General features: G+C 38.1%; 2 non-coding genes across 2 annotated transcripts; both read left to right on the top strand.

The window, feature by feature from the left end:
• The first annotated feature begins 10,263 nt into the window (after positions 1-10,263).
• Positions 10,264-10,335, top strand: trnaw-cca (transfer RNA tryptophan (anticodon CCA)). The gene has a single exon. It is a non-coding gene; the product is annotated as a tRNA-Trp (tRNA).
• Positions 10,336-11,893: 1,558 nt separating this feature from the next.
• On the top strand, positions 11,894-11,967 carry trnan-guu (transfer RNA asparagine (anticodon GUU)). Its single transcript has one exon. It is a non-coding gene; the product is annotated as a tRNA-Asn (tRNA).
• Positions 11,968-13,655: the final 1,688 nt, after the last annotated feature.

Here is a 13,655-nt window from a genome sequence, read left to right on the forward strand (position 1 = left end):
GACGCGCTTCAGATTGTGATGATGTAAACATAAAAATTGAAGGGATTTCTTCGCAAACCCTCTTGAATGTTGCAGGAAATCTTCGTGTTTTACTCGTGTGCAACTACAAGAAGTAAACAAATAAGTACCTAAGTCAATGTCCAAGAAAACCATCTTCACATGTGGAATTTTTCTTTAACTGGCTGTTGGGAGAATTCATTTATACACCCATTGTATCCTTAGCAAAAATATTTTAAAATTAGAACACAGATTTGTTGGAGAACTTGACAATCCTTGACAATCATTATTAAATGAGCATTATACAAATGTGCGTTGATATTTTTAATATGTACTGTACCTTAATTGTAATATATATATACATAATTGCTTTGATATGAATGTTCATTTGAAGGAATTGAGGAAACTATGAAGGATCGCAGAACAACCAAAGATACATTTGGGCATCTGCTATTGGTAAAGATGAAAGAGTACCTTAAGTGTGAAGCTTTCATACACACGAGAGAGAAAAACAGTTTTGATGCACTTCATTAAATTGATGGTGTGCTTATCAATCGTGCATATAGCAGAGGATGGTTTTGAGCCATCGACCTCTGGGTTATGGGCCCAGCACACTCCCGTTGCACCACTCTGCTGACAGCTGTTACAGCGGTTCAACACAACTGCTCTATCTTTGCTTTCTAAAAGTGCGCCCGAGATGAAAAGTCTAAACGGTAAACGCAGACGTCACTTTGAGCACTTGGTCTTTTATAGCACAAATCATCACCCGCTGCTCTACATGGGCGTGTCTTCAATATCGTTGAGAACCAAACCTTCTGCTTTCCGAGGCAACTGATTCTTTCGTCGTTAATTCCCAAATCTTCAATGAGAATCAGTGAAACGAAAATCAAACACATGTACACACTCGCGTCCTAACCTGAAAGAAAAAATCTACAACCACTTTATCATACTGAAAATGATTCAGGAAGTACAGCAATGTTCTAAAACCAGCGAATGCATCTGCATACATAAAATGTCAATTTTTCAAAAGTAAAATCTTCAGCTTTGAAAGATTACCATCCATATATTTTCGTTTTTCTCTTTTTTTACATAACACGCTTTCGAGAAACAAACTGTCTTTTAATTAAGGCTTCATTAGAAAATGTGTATCTTGGTTTGCCAAGTTAAAATCGGCACATCCCAGTGGGCAAAAGATGTAGAATATACGACTATTAAACGCATACTTTAGACGTGTAAATGTGCTCCGTAACTGGTCTAGAATGAAATTCTAATATACGTATATCGTTATACGTCAATTAGACATCTATGATTATATGTTTATTATACACAAATGGTTGGAGTTCTATTATACGGATACATTTAGAAGACTATTATACATATATAGTTAAAGGTCTATTATACAACAAAGAAAGATTTTTAGAGGTGTAGAAACTAGTAAATAAAGCCAATGATTTGTTTTAGAAATTTATTCTTAAAATATACAATTATTCACACCTGAAAAATATGTAGTTCAAATTATACATTATATACAATATTGTAATCAACAAATGTCTAACCATCATAAAAAAACACAACTAGTAAACTTCAGTTACAAATTCTAGTAACATGGCAATATATATAGTAATGACAAACACAAACTAATTACATGAACACGCTAATATTTAACTCAAAACCACATTTCGATTCAAATATAAATTTTAAAATTTACAACTTCTTTATTTCCACAAAAATATTATTAATGTAGCACAAACGCTACTTTCTAATAAAGACAGAAAGAAACTGTTTGTTTTGTGTCTCATGGTGATCCTCCTCTCGATACTAATGAAATGTTTAATATGATCTCTCGAGAAAAAAAAGGAGTCAATTTCCGCCTGGAATGATTGATGCCCCATCAAACATTTTGTAATATCCCCGGAAGTTTATACAGTAGAATCCTGGTTCGTGGCTTAAATTCAAGGTAAACAAGACTAAGGAAACGAGTTGGAAACTTGATGTCGAACTGGGATTTAAATCACCCGGAACATTTCACTACATTGGGCAGTATGTGCCAATGAGCCTACCGCCATCCCTTCAATAGCTCAGTCGCTCGAGCGGAGGAGTGTAGTGGAATCAGCAGGGAGTCCTTAGGTCACTGGTTCGATTCCGGTTCGAAGGAAGGTGTTTTTTGTGTACTTTAATCAAAGAGTTAAAAAAGCGAATCTGTTTCATTCAGACATTGATCAAAAGCTCAATAAACGACGAAGCAAAGGCTCCTGTTCCGAATTCAGCCCACGTCTGATTGTCTTGTTTTGGCCAAGATCTGATCTTTGAATTAAGGGACTACTCTGTCTGCTTTGTAATTCAAAAATGCATACAATGTCAAGTTTTTTGTAGATATAAAGGTGTTCTCTGTTTTCAAAGGATAGGTACTTAATTGGCATAATGATTTGGTATTGATTTTGTATCGTTGTATTATAAAGTTTGTGCTTTCTGTGTTTTTATCGTATTGTGAACTTATTTTTTTAAACAAATGCTTACAAAGGCAAACACGGCACACATCTGTTTATACCAGTGGTGAATTGTACATTTTTATTAAGTACAAGCTACTGTGCACTTCTGGGAGTATAACAGGTTCGATATAAAGTGGCAAAAATATAAAAGGGGAAAATACCCCAGACTGCGTGTAAAGCCCTCGTTGTGACTGTTTTAGATTAAAATGGCGTACTGTGCACGAATTGTTGCAGAAACACAATCTGATATTTTGATAGTTATTATTTTAATAATTTGATCAAATTGAGGCCCAGGATCCAAATCTTCAGTTCTGTTTTTTTTAAGTGATATCTTTCCTTCCTGTCGAGGAAGTCACACGATGTGAGCAATTGTTTTTTTTACGTTGCGATCCAAAGAGCCTCAGACTCACTGTAACCAAACCAGGATGGATTCTGCTGGGAGCCGGACTGAGCTCATTCTCACTCCCTGTGCTAAAAACAGAATTAGCTCTTCCTCGAACATCGTCTACAGCTGCTGGATGGTGCTCTGAGTCTTACTGCTCCGGCAATTACTTTGACGAAAGACAGATCACTTGTGCGCCTTTAACTTTCTCGCAGCTACGGGCGAGACTGACGCTCACGATATGAAGGCACCCGCTGGTATACCTTCTCGAACTTTCACAATCGCGACAGACTTCGCTTTTAAAAAAAAAAAACGTAGATATAGCCCTGAAAAAAGCATTAGCTTTATCAGTTTTTACATTAATCTATTTTGAATCAAAGTTTGATATTTTTTTTATTTTTTATTGCATTTTACATTACAATAATAATAATAATAATCATCATCATTATTGCGTACACTTATATAGCGCTGTTCTGGATACTCCACTCAATGCGCTTTACAGGTAATGGGGACTCCCCTCCACCACCACCATTCTCCTGAATGATCACAGAGACTCAGGACCTCGGTTTAATGTCTCAGCCGAAGGACGGCACCTGATTACAGTTTAGTGTCCCCGTCATTGTACTGGGGTATCAGGACCCGCATGGACTGCAGGGTGAGCGCCCAGCGACAGAAACCAGACGTGTGTCGGGCTCGGCTGTGAGCAGGACGATGACGTCACGGGGACAAAGTAGAGGAAATCAAAACGGTTCTATAAAAGACCTGTGTCAGCTGTTGGTTTGCAGTCCGGACTCTAAATCCTCCGATCCGATTTTAAATCTCTCTAATACCTGAGCTGCGGCTTCTTCCGAGTATTTATTCGTATACTTATTATGTGTAAATGTATAGATGAAACCTTTCATATATTGTTCAGTTTAAATCAAAATGCTTTACTGATAAAAGAGAGAAGTATAGTATGAAAGATGTGACAAATTTGTGATTTCTTGGAACAAAACGGTTTTTATTTGCATTCGAAATGAAGCGGATTTTTAGCGCGACACCCAAACCCTTTGTCTTTTTTAGTGATTTTTAAACAGACATAAATGTAGAAAATGTGTTTTTTTTTAGTACTGCAATAGCAGGGTCAGTGGCGTAATGAATAACGCGTCAGGCCTCGCGTCAGAAAATTATAGGTTGGCCTGCCGTCTGGCTTGTTGCGTTTATACCACTTACATTCTTTTATATAAATGAACTCCACCTGAAAGCTATAGAAAACACTTTGGGTAAGTTGTCTGCAGCCTCATGTGAATTTTGACAACTTACCCAAAACACTGTACTGTCTGGAGATCAGCTCCAGCTCTGAACTCAATTGCAATGAAAAACCATGCGTAACAAAACTGGAGAACAGCTGAGCTTGTGCTCAGTTCGGTGATGAGGGTTCAGAACTGTCCTTGTTGTAATTAGCACGAACTGCACAGGCTCTGAATCAGACCATGTCAATTAGTCTGATCAGTGTAGGACACGTTAATGTAGAATTATTAATAGGTTTATTAGTTAGTTAGTTCAGGTTTACCCACCTGAACTAATGTAGAATTATTACTTGGTCTGTCTCTTGTTTGTATATAAATGAATGTCTCTGACAACTTAATGTTAGTTTTACGATATAGGTCAGGCGTTGACATATGCACGAGTATACGAAATGTCTCACTCCTGATTCAACTCATGTTCTATAGGAGATTGGCGATTCCTCCTGTTTCTCGTACAACCATATCAGAACAGAAGACCGTGTCACCCAGCTGTGATTCAAGATCGACTCGCATCTTTATCCCTTTTTTGTTCGTGATCATTATTTTCTTTAGTTATGATCAATATTGAACTTTTTCGAAATGAAATGACAATAATCAAACATGCAGGCAGATTTTTGAAAAGTATTCGGAATTGACAGGGTGCCCCTTTGGTACAGTCGTCAGAAAATGTGAGAAAATGAAAGTTATGTAAGCTCTCACACAAAGCATTGAAGATTGGAATCTGAGTGTAAAAAAGCTACCCGTCTCCCAATGATAGGCAGGGATACACACCATGACTCGAATAGACTCAGCGAACTTTAACACCTATGATATTACGAGTGCTTTGCACATGTCGAATTTCAAGAAGGAACTACTACAACAGTTGTGGACATAATTCATTACCACCGGCAAAGTCCAATACCGGCAACTTCTGAGAAAATAATGTTCACTCATGGAATTTGGTCTTTGAACGGCTGGCGGGAAAATTCATTTATACTCCTGTTGCACCCTCAGCTGAAACGTTAAAATAACAACGCAGATTTGTTGGAGAACCTGACAAGAATTATTGGGTTAGCACTGTATGTATTCTGGTATATTTACTTTAATTTTAATATAAATGTAAACATGCATGCTGTATAAGCTATTGTAATTTTAAAATATGTTAGCTGAGGATGCGAGGGGGGCTATTATACCTTGTGAAACACGCAAGGAACTGTAAAAATTTGGTATTTGAAAAAAATTGGCGATCACAAGAAAACCACAATTTATGTGGTATTATCATCAATATCCTTCAAAATCTATGTTCAAATGAAGGATTTAAAGAAACGATGAAAAAAGTAACAGTAATAGCAGAGGATTTTGATTTTTGCTCTTCAAGTCAGTAGATCGACGTAGAGTTGCGCCCCTACAAACAGCACAAAGGATGAAACCCACCTCTTTCGTTACTGCTATGTTTGTGCCGGTGAAAGTAGCATTTGTGCTATTGAAAGCATCTTGGAAGATGAAGGTGCAGTCACTTCCACATGTCATGATATCATTAGATCCGACGACAAGAGCTGAAGCCCCCGGCATTTTCCAAGCCAGGAATGTGAGGAAGATGGACATGGAGGAAGGTAGCGTGGCCGAGCGGTCTAAGGCGCTGGATTTTAGGCTCCAGTCTCTCTGGGGGCGTGGGTTCAAATCCCACCGCTGCCAAATGTTAGTGTTTTAAGACCTGCAATACGATCAGTGAAAGCACTTTTTGTTAGGCTGCGGGAGGTGTTTAGAGATAGACTTTCTAAAAGACAGGCTTAACATCAAGGCAGAAAAAATATTTTGTTTTCTCAACAGAAATTCTCTTTGGCACGTTCAGCTTTATGTAGGGAACAACATCTGCCGAGATCACTTTTGAGGCAGTGCACATGATAGTGTACCAGCAAGTAAATTTAATATTGGCTGTGGTGGTGAGCTGCTTTTGTCTGTGAAACTTTTAATTCTTCACGCCGAATCGTTGGCAGGGGTAATAGCTTATCTTTGAACAGAGCGCTCCATCAGAAATACTTTGTTCGTGCTCAAAAGAGATCAGAGGATTAACTTCATGAATTCACATAGCATACCTTACAGGAAAGATTTAAAAGGGGAATTGATTGTGCTACCTGATGTTGTTCCTGTGGTTTCTTTGGATACAAAGGTGAATGTTCTTTGACGTTCTGCTAGAGTATCCACTGGGTGGGTTTTATCGATAAGCTCGGATAGGTCATCAGTGCTCCGTCTCCGGAAAATAATCAGCACTGTTTTTTCCTGTGCTGTCTTTTAAAACATATAAGATCACGAGTTTACAGATTTCTCCAAATAACAACTATACATTTTAACCCAGCGGTTAGCATTCCTTCAATCCAATAGTTTTACTCTAGGTTAAAAACAGCGCAATATACAGAGAGATGATATTCAAATATTTCAATGTTCTGTTGGATAACCTGTATGGAGATATCGCTCAGAATTCCTAATATGATTTTGAGTTCAGTTTTGCTTTACTACTTTCAGAGTCTTATATTGACCTTGCTGAAGCAGAGAAGTGACATAATCACAAATAGTCTTATTAATATTTCAGTTAAATCTTTTTTTCTGTAGTAACATCAGTTGATATTAATATTAGTCCTGATTTATAATTTTTTGTCATGGTTGATCTTAAATAATTTTGTAATTAGTTTCAGTTTTGAAAAATCATGCAGAGAAGCTACCAAAACGGGTATAGTTCATATAATGATTAATGCAATAGCAGCATTTTGGGTTGAAAACAAAAAGTATATCTTGGTATGAATCCTAACACTTCATAGGAGGCGTTCTAGGACTTCTCGCTTCAGATAAAGTTGTCAATACATCATAGATTTCTACTCAATCAATATCAGCAGTGTTATCGCTACCGAACGCTAAATATAGATCCTGGCAATACTTCGTGAGATCTTCGTAAGAAAATCCAAAATACTACGGAAGGAATCAAATTTATGTGTTTCTTTGGATCGAGAAGATGATCATTATGAGACTCAAAACATGCCTGTCTTTTCTTTTTTCGAGGACAAATGGATTATTGAGGTGTAAAGATGGGTTCAAAACCAAAATCACCTGCTATCGCTGCTGTTTCTTCAAATCCTTCAACTGATCATCGATATCGAGGAATAATATATAGTTTCTTCAAATCCTTCAACTTATCATCGACATAGAGAAATAATATTATACAATTGTGGTTTTCTGTTAATTGCCAATTTGACTGTAATTACATCTTCGTTTACAGATGTCTTGCATGTATCACAAGGTATAATAGTCGTCGTGCGTCCTCAGTTAAAATGTACGACAAAAGTACAACATTTATGGTTACATCCATATTAAAATGAAGGTAAATATACCAAGATATTAAAATACAATTGTACAGTCCTAACTTAATAATGCCTGTGAAGTTTTCCAACAAATCCGAACTGTAATTTTGAAATATTATAGCTGAGAATGAAAAGAGAGTACAAAGATCAAATTCAATGAGTGAAAATGCACCAGTAGTTCTCTAAACTGAGTTTCTTCCCTGAAATGACTTGCTTGCGAAGCACCAAGCAGCCTTGAACGGATTGCGGAAATCAAATATACAGTACAGATGGATTCAGAGTGTGCTTTCCAACTTTTGTGCAACAATTACCTTTGATAGGGTGGAGTTGTCTTCACAATCTGGGTTAAATAAAAAGGAGTGACGTCAGTGTTAAACAGCTTTCCTTCTTGGAGAACAACGGTTGTGTTCCATATTTCTAATTATTTTGGTTTCAAGATCGCAATTTAGTGTGAAACATAAAAGCTAGCTGGATAAGCTTTATTAATTTCCCTCATGGGATCAATAAAGTATCTACAGCAGTGGTTCTCAAACTTTTTGGACCAAGTACCACCCCTAATCCAACCAAAGCATCCAAGTACCACCTACAAGTCATCATCTCATAGGAACCCCAGAAATAAATATTATAATAATGAACTTTATTTGATATAGCGCCTTTAAAGGTGGCTTCTCAAAGTATTTTACAGAAAAAAAACATTAACAACAACTAATAAAAAAGCACCATTTCAGTGAGAGGGGTGAGCCTATTTAGTTGAGCAAAGGAGATGTGAATTAATTTTTCGAGCCTTGATACAATTCACAACAGAGTCTAACAGATATTAAATCGTCAGGCATTTTCTTGACGGCAAAGGTCTCGCGGTGGATGTTGTAATGCGTACATTAATTTCTGGAGCAACCTCTCTAATTCGTGCAACTGCACCGTTATGTCGGCTTGTCATTGCACCGTCTGTACAAACTCAGACGCATTTTATCAAGTCGAGGTCATTCTCTTCGATAAATTCATTCAGAAGCTGAAATATGTGCTCTCCTGTAGTTCCTGTTGGTAGTGGTTTACAGAACAGAAAGTCTTCATGGGACATACCCTCAAACTCGTATCTAACATAAATGAGCAAATTGGCCAAATCGACTACAGACTCATCTAATTGCAGTGAAAAACATCTGCTCATCTTAACGCGCTCTATCAGTGTACTTTTGATATAATCCTTTATTTCAATAATTCTATGAATGACTGTGTCTTTCAGGGGGAGGGGGGCAGCAGGTCGAGCTGTTTAGCAGCTTTTTTTCCACACATAATACGTGTCAGCTCTTTTGCCAACGGTAAATAAGGTTCTTCAAAAATAGTGTAGCTTACCTGCTTTAGCAATCCGCAAGCTTTTTCCGCGTTTCCGTTTTTATTTCCGTATTTATTTAAAGTTTTTATTTCATGTGCATGGGAGCGAAACACAGAGACGCTCGGTGTATTTTTCTCAAATTCGAACAGTTCTTAAATATTTTTCTATCACGCTTTCGTGTGCTCACAAGATTGCTTGCGTTCGTAGCACGTATTTCTATGCATTCCTGTGTTTACAATGTTGGCATTGTTCCAAAATCACGCACATTCTCCTTTCTCCCTATTTGCTGGAGATACAATAGCTTTTTTTAAATACAATTGGTCACTTGCATCCGTAGCACGCATTCCTAAAGAGTGGTATAGAATTACAGAGTATCTCTTGTGTCCACTGAAGTATTAGCACGCACTGTATCGTAGTATGTAGGCTGCGTATTCGACAAGTATTAAAATACAAAATATGAAAACCCGTCCCGATTTTTCAGTGCACACTACACAGTTCCAGGGTCATTTGGCGTACCACCTGGTGGCACTCCACGTACCACTGCCGGTACGCGTACCACAGTTTGAGAACCACTGATCTACAGTATCTATAAATCTCTTACACGTCATTTACAACGGCTTTTCAACTAATAGCCCGTGCAGGGATCAAACCCTAGCTGTTGGTACAGTACGAGTTGCGTAAGGCTCTGTAATGCGCAGATGAGAAACTAACCTCTGCTTTTTCATTATATACACAGTGAGCTATATATGCGAGCTTACTGCCTCCTACGGGCTCTGTATTTGATTGCGGTAAAAGACCGGCCGTGGAGATAAAGTGAGATGGGTGTGTACATTAAAAGGCTCATAGTGTCCCTGGGAGGGCTCAAACCACCACCCTTTTGGTTAACAACCGAACCACAAAGACTCATGTACAGCTTAACACTTCTCGGTCTCAGTGAAAGTGATACACTCCGTAAAATTTCCAGAGATTTTTTATTTTTAAAGGAAAATCACCAACAGCGGCCGAGATCTACTGGAGTTTTTTCATTCTATACTGCGATTTCTGAAGGGTACCCTGTGAAAATACGAGTTTTGACGAGAAGGGATGGACATATAAGGTCAAAAGGCTTGGGGAACTGAACTTTAAGGTGAAGACTGCGGGTTCAGTAGCAGCAGAACCTGATCAGTATCAGTTGACTCCGATATACTTTGAAAATGAACTTGGGGATTTAGAGTCAGACGTGCTACCGTTGCACCATTGGGGCACTTAATTAAAAAAAATAGAAAAAACAATCAGTGTTCCTGGATCTGTAATTGAGAACAACACCTGCACAAGAGCTGCGCAGGAAGAATAAAATGTGGTCTGGGAAGAAGAGACTCTCTTCGGAAGAGCTGCGCTCTTCATAGGAGATTTTTTTTTTTGAAGCTGATTTGTCTCCTATGGGGAATTCAAAGGCACTGACAGCCGTGACTTCGTGGCGCAACGGTAGCGCGTTTGATTCCAGATCAGAAGGCTGCGTGTTCAAATCACGTCGAGGTCCGCTGTTACTTTTTCAGGTTCTGCTGGTCCTGAACACGGAATTCACATCATGCAGTTGAGTTCTATCTGTACACCACATAGATAATCTAAACAAAATAGAGCAGTACAGGACACGCAGTGTGGAGCTCACACAGGCTTACAGTCTCCAGCATTGGAGTGAGGAGGAAAAAAAGAACTTTGTTTTTTTTAAAGAGAAAAGGCACAGTTCACATCTGCTTAACATCACGTCCAACTTTAGAGACAGCTACATCAGATAATGGAATCACGGAAGTTTCAGATAACTTTTTTTTAATACAGGTTCAAGCAAACCTGAAAGTTAATGAGTTTCCGGACACTTTTGTTTTATTAAAAAGTGTCTGAAGCCTGAAAATGTAATTTGAAAAAAAAAACGCTATTGGACATTAGCAGGTGCTTTTTGTAACGATTTGATATTTCATGCTGGAAAACAAAGGAAACAGACCCAACGTTTGCTTTCAGGTGCGGTTCATTACATAATATACATCTATTACTGAGGAGCTTGAATAAAACTTACACGAGCCAGGTAGAAGTCGAACCTACAATCTTATGATCCGAAATCAGACGCGTTGTTTATTAAACCGCTGGCATTTCACATGACTTGAATTTCCCCATAGTGTGCTCAGCGCCGCTACTAGTAATGCACCGCTCCGTCTAAAATTTCAAAGTGAGAAACATGTGTTTTCTGATTTTTTATGAGTTTTAAAATATAATCTCTTTAAATCAGACAAGGGGTTTATGTTTCGCACTGAATTTCCGATTGACTGAGAATTCAAAGAAAGACTGTTTTCTTCCACAACACCGTATAATTATCACATCCACCAGACTCTCCAACCTCTCCAGATCTTGCTGGTCGAGCAATTGCTCCGATAAACTAGGTCACGTATCATGTTAAATCATTTCTTCTCAACACAACATTTCCTGGTGCACGTTTTCTCTATGAAAAAAAAGACATTTTTCCCTTGCACGATTTCTCGTTTTTTATCAAAGCGTACAGAAATAAAAAAGAAGAAGAAATAGTGTCGCAAAAGAACTCTGTCGCCCTTGGGAGATGTCAAACGCATTGGACATGAAAATGGCAGATAAAAGCCAGTTCTCTTCGTTTCTCAGTGTCGGGGCTGCTATGTAAAAGAGGCAATTTGCTCTGAGCGCAGGTTCAGCGCTTACTGAACGCAGATGTCTCAGAGTGGTGTGTCCAAGCGGCTGTAAAAGGTGATGCTTGTCCTGTCACCGTAGCCTAGTTGGTTAAAGCGCTTCTCTATTAAACAAAAGAACCGAGATTCAAATCCTAGCTGTGTCTTTCTTCCTATCTTGTAGTACAGAATGTATCATTTCGGGCAATCACAAAGGGCTTAAGTTCGTTAAATGCAGGTCTTCATTTCCTTTCTGGAAAAGTTGTTTTTGATGAAATTCACACAACTTGCGAAAAATGAAATTCAATTCTTGGTTATCAGTGCAGAAGAAATATTACCGGCTGGCGAAATAAACGGGAAGATATTTTTTTAACCGAAAACTTGTGATTCGAGAGAAGGACCCGCCAGTTAGTGTCTGTGGCGCAATCGGTTAGCGCGTTCGGCTGTTAACCGAAAGGTTGGTGGTTCGAGTCCACCCAGGGACGGGGTTCTTCCCCGATGTAAACGTTGTTTTCAGTCGATTGGATTTCTCAGCGAAACCATAGCCATTTTAATATTTGCAGGAAATGCGAGTGTTTAACACGTGTCAGGGTAACCTGTAAATGTCCAATAATGCCCAACATCGCAACTCCCCAGAAAACCATATTCACCCACGAAACATTATCGTCGAATAGTCATTTATACTCCAATTGAATCCTCTGCTGAAATATTTTAAAAATACAATGCAGGTTTGTTTGAGAACTTGACAAGCATTGTTACGATAGCACTGTGCAGTTGGATTTTGATATTTTGACATATTTACCTTAATTTTAAACATAAATACTATACAGTCTATTGTAATTTTAAAATATGTTAGCTGAGGATGCAAAGGGGTGAAAGGGAAAGGTCAGAGGGTATAGTAAAAACAAGGTTAGGATTGGTGGAGGTGGTAGGGGTTTTGATGGTTTTTCTCTTTAGAGGATGATTGAGTTTTTTATCCTTCTCTGAAGTGAGAAATTGGAAGAGTTGGGAGTTGAGGGATCTGATGAGGTTAGTTATAAAAGGAAGTTGATGTGGAGCTGTTAGCCGTAAAACTTCCTAACGTCTTTGATGTTGTCATCAAAGATAAACTGCAGTAAGCAAAGATAAAGAAGGTCTTTCTCACACCTGAAGAAGGCTCCACGGTCAACATGTTGTTTCCTTTCTTCTCTTTTCAGCATGGAATAATCCTTTACTTTTTCCTTTGCAGCCTACGCATGCTGACACAGCTACCCACCTGATATATAACATTCCTATAATCACAACTATGAATGTCCACTGTGGGTATTTTTTCCATTATTATTTATTTTGGCATTGAAGCATATTTTATGTAATACTGAAGTGTCATAATCACTGAAAAACATATTTTTTTCATTTAGAAAGGATTAAAAATATATAAATCGCTATGAATTACATTTAGCCTGTTCTGATCTAGGTTTTCTATATACTTTAACATGCCATGTTCAGAATGTCACAACACAGAAATGCAACAGTGAAGTTTTGTAATTACAAATGTTCGTGATGAGTGATTTTGTCTCTTACCTTAGTGTCAGAATACTAAGATGTTCTGGTAACGAGGAAGGAGGGAATAAGTAATTCAGCAGAAGGGGTGCTATTTGTTGACTATAAATCCTCACATGCCATGTTCAGAGGGTCATATTTAAAAAAATGGTACAGTAAATTTTCTTATACTTCATGATTTTCATAATTTGTTACATTGTGTCTCACACCTTTGTGTCAGAATTCTGAGATGTTTTTTTTCTAAACAGGGGCCATCGCAATACAACAGAAAGAGCAATTAGCTTTTCCCAATGAATTCTCTCATGCCATATTCAGAGGGTCATATTGTAAAAATGGTAAGGCAACATTTCCTGAAGTTCAGGATTTTGACAGTCTGTTACATTGTGTCTCACACCTCAGTGGCAGAATTGTGAGACGATTTTATAATCAGGAAGGAGGGTCATAGCAATAAGCAGAAAGTGTCATCACCCTTTGCTCATCCTCCGTTAATCATATATTCTCATATGCCATGTTCTAAATGTCCCATTGTAAACTGCTATAATAACATTTCTTGCAAAATGCAAGATTTTGAGACTTTGAGAATTCACGTTTTGCCTTTGTCTTATTTACTGGTTGTCTAACATGCCAGTTTGTG

The sequence above is a fragment of the Lepisosteus platostomus genome, chromosome 5 (assembly GCF_059453375.1).
Source record: "Lepisosteus platostomus isolate fLepPlt1 chromosome 5, fLepPlt1.hap1, whole genome shotgun sequence".
Taxonomy (NCBI): domain Eukaryota; kingdom Metazoa; phylum Chordata; class Actinopteri; order Semionotiformes; family Lepisosteidae; genus Lepisosteus; species Lepisosteus platostomus.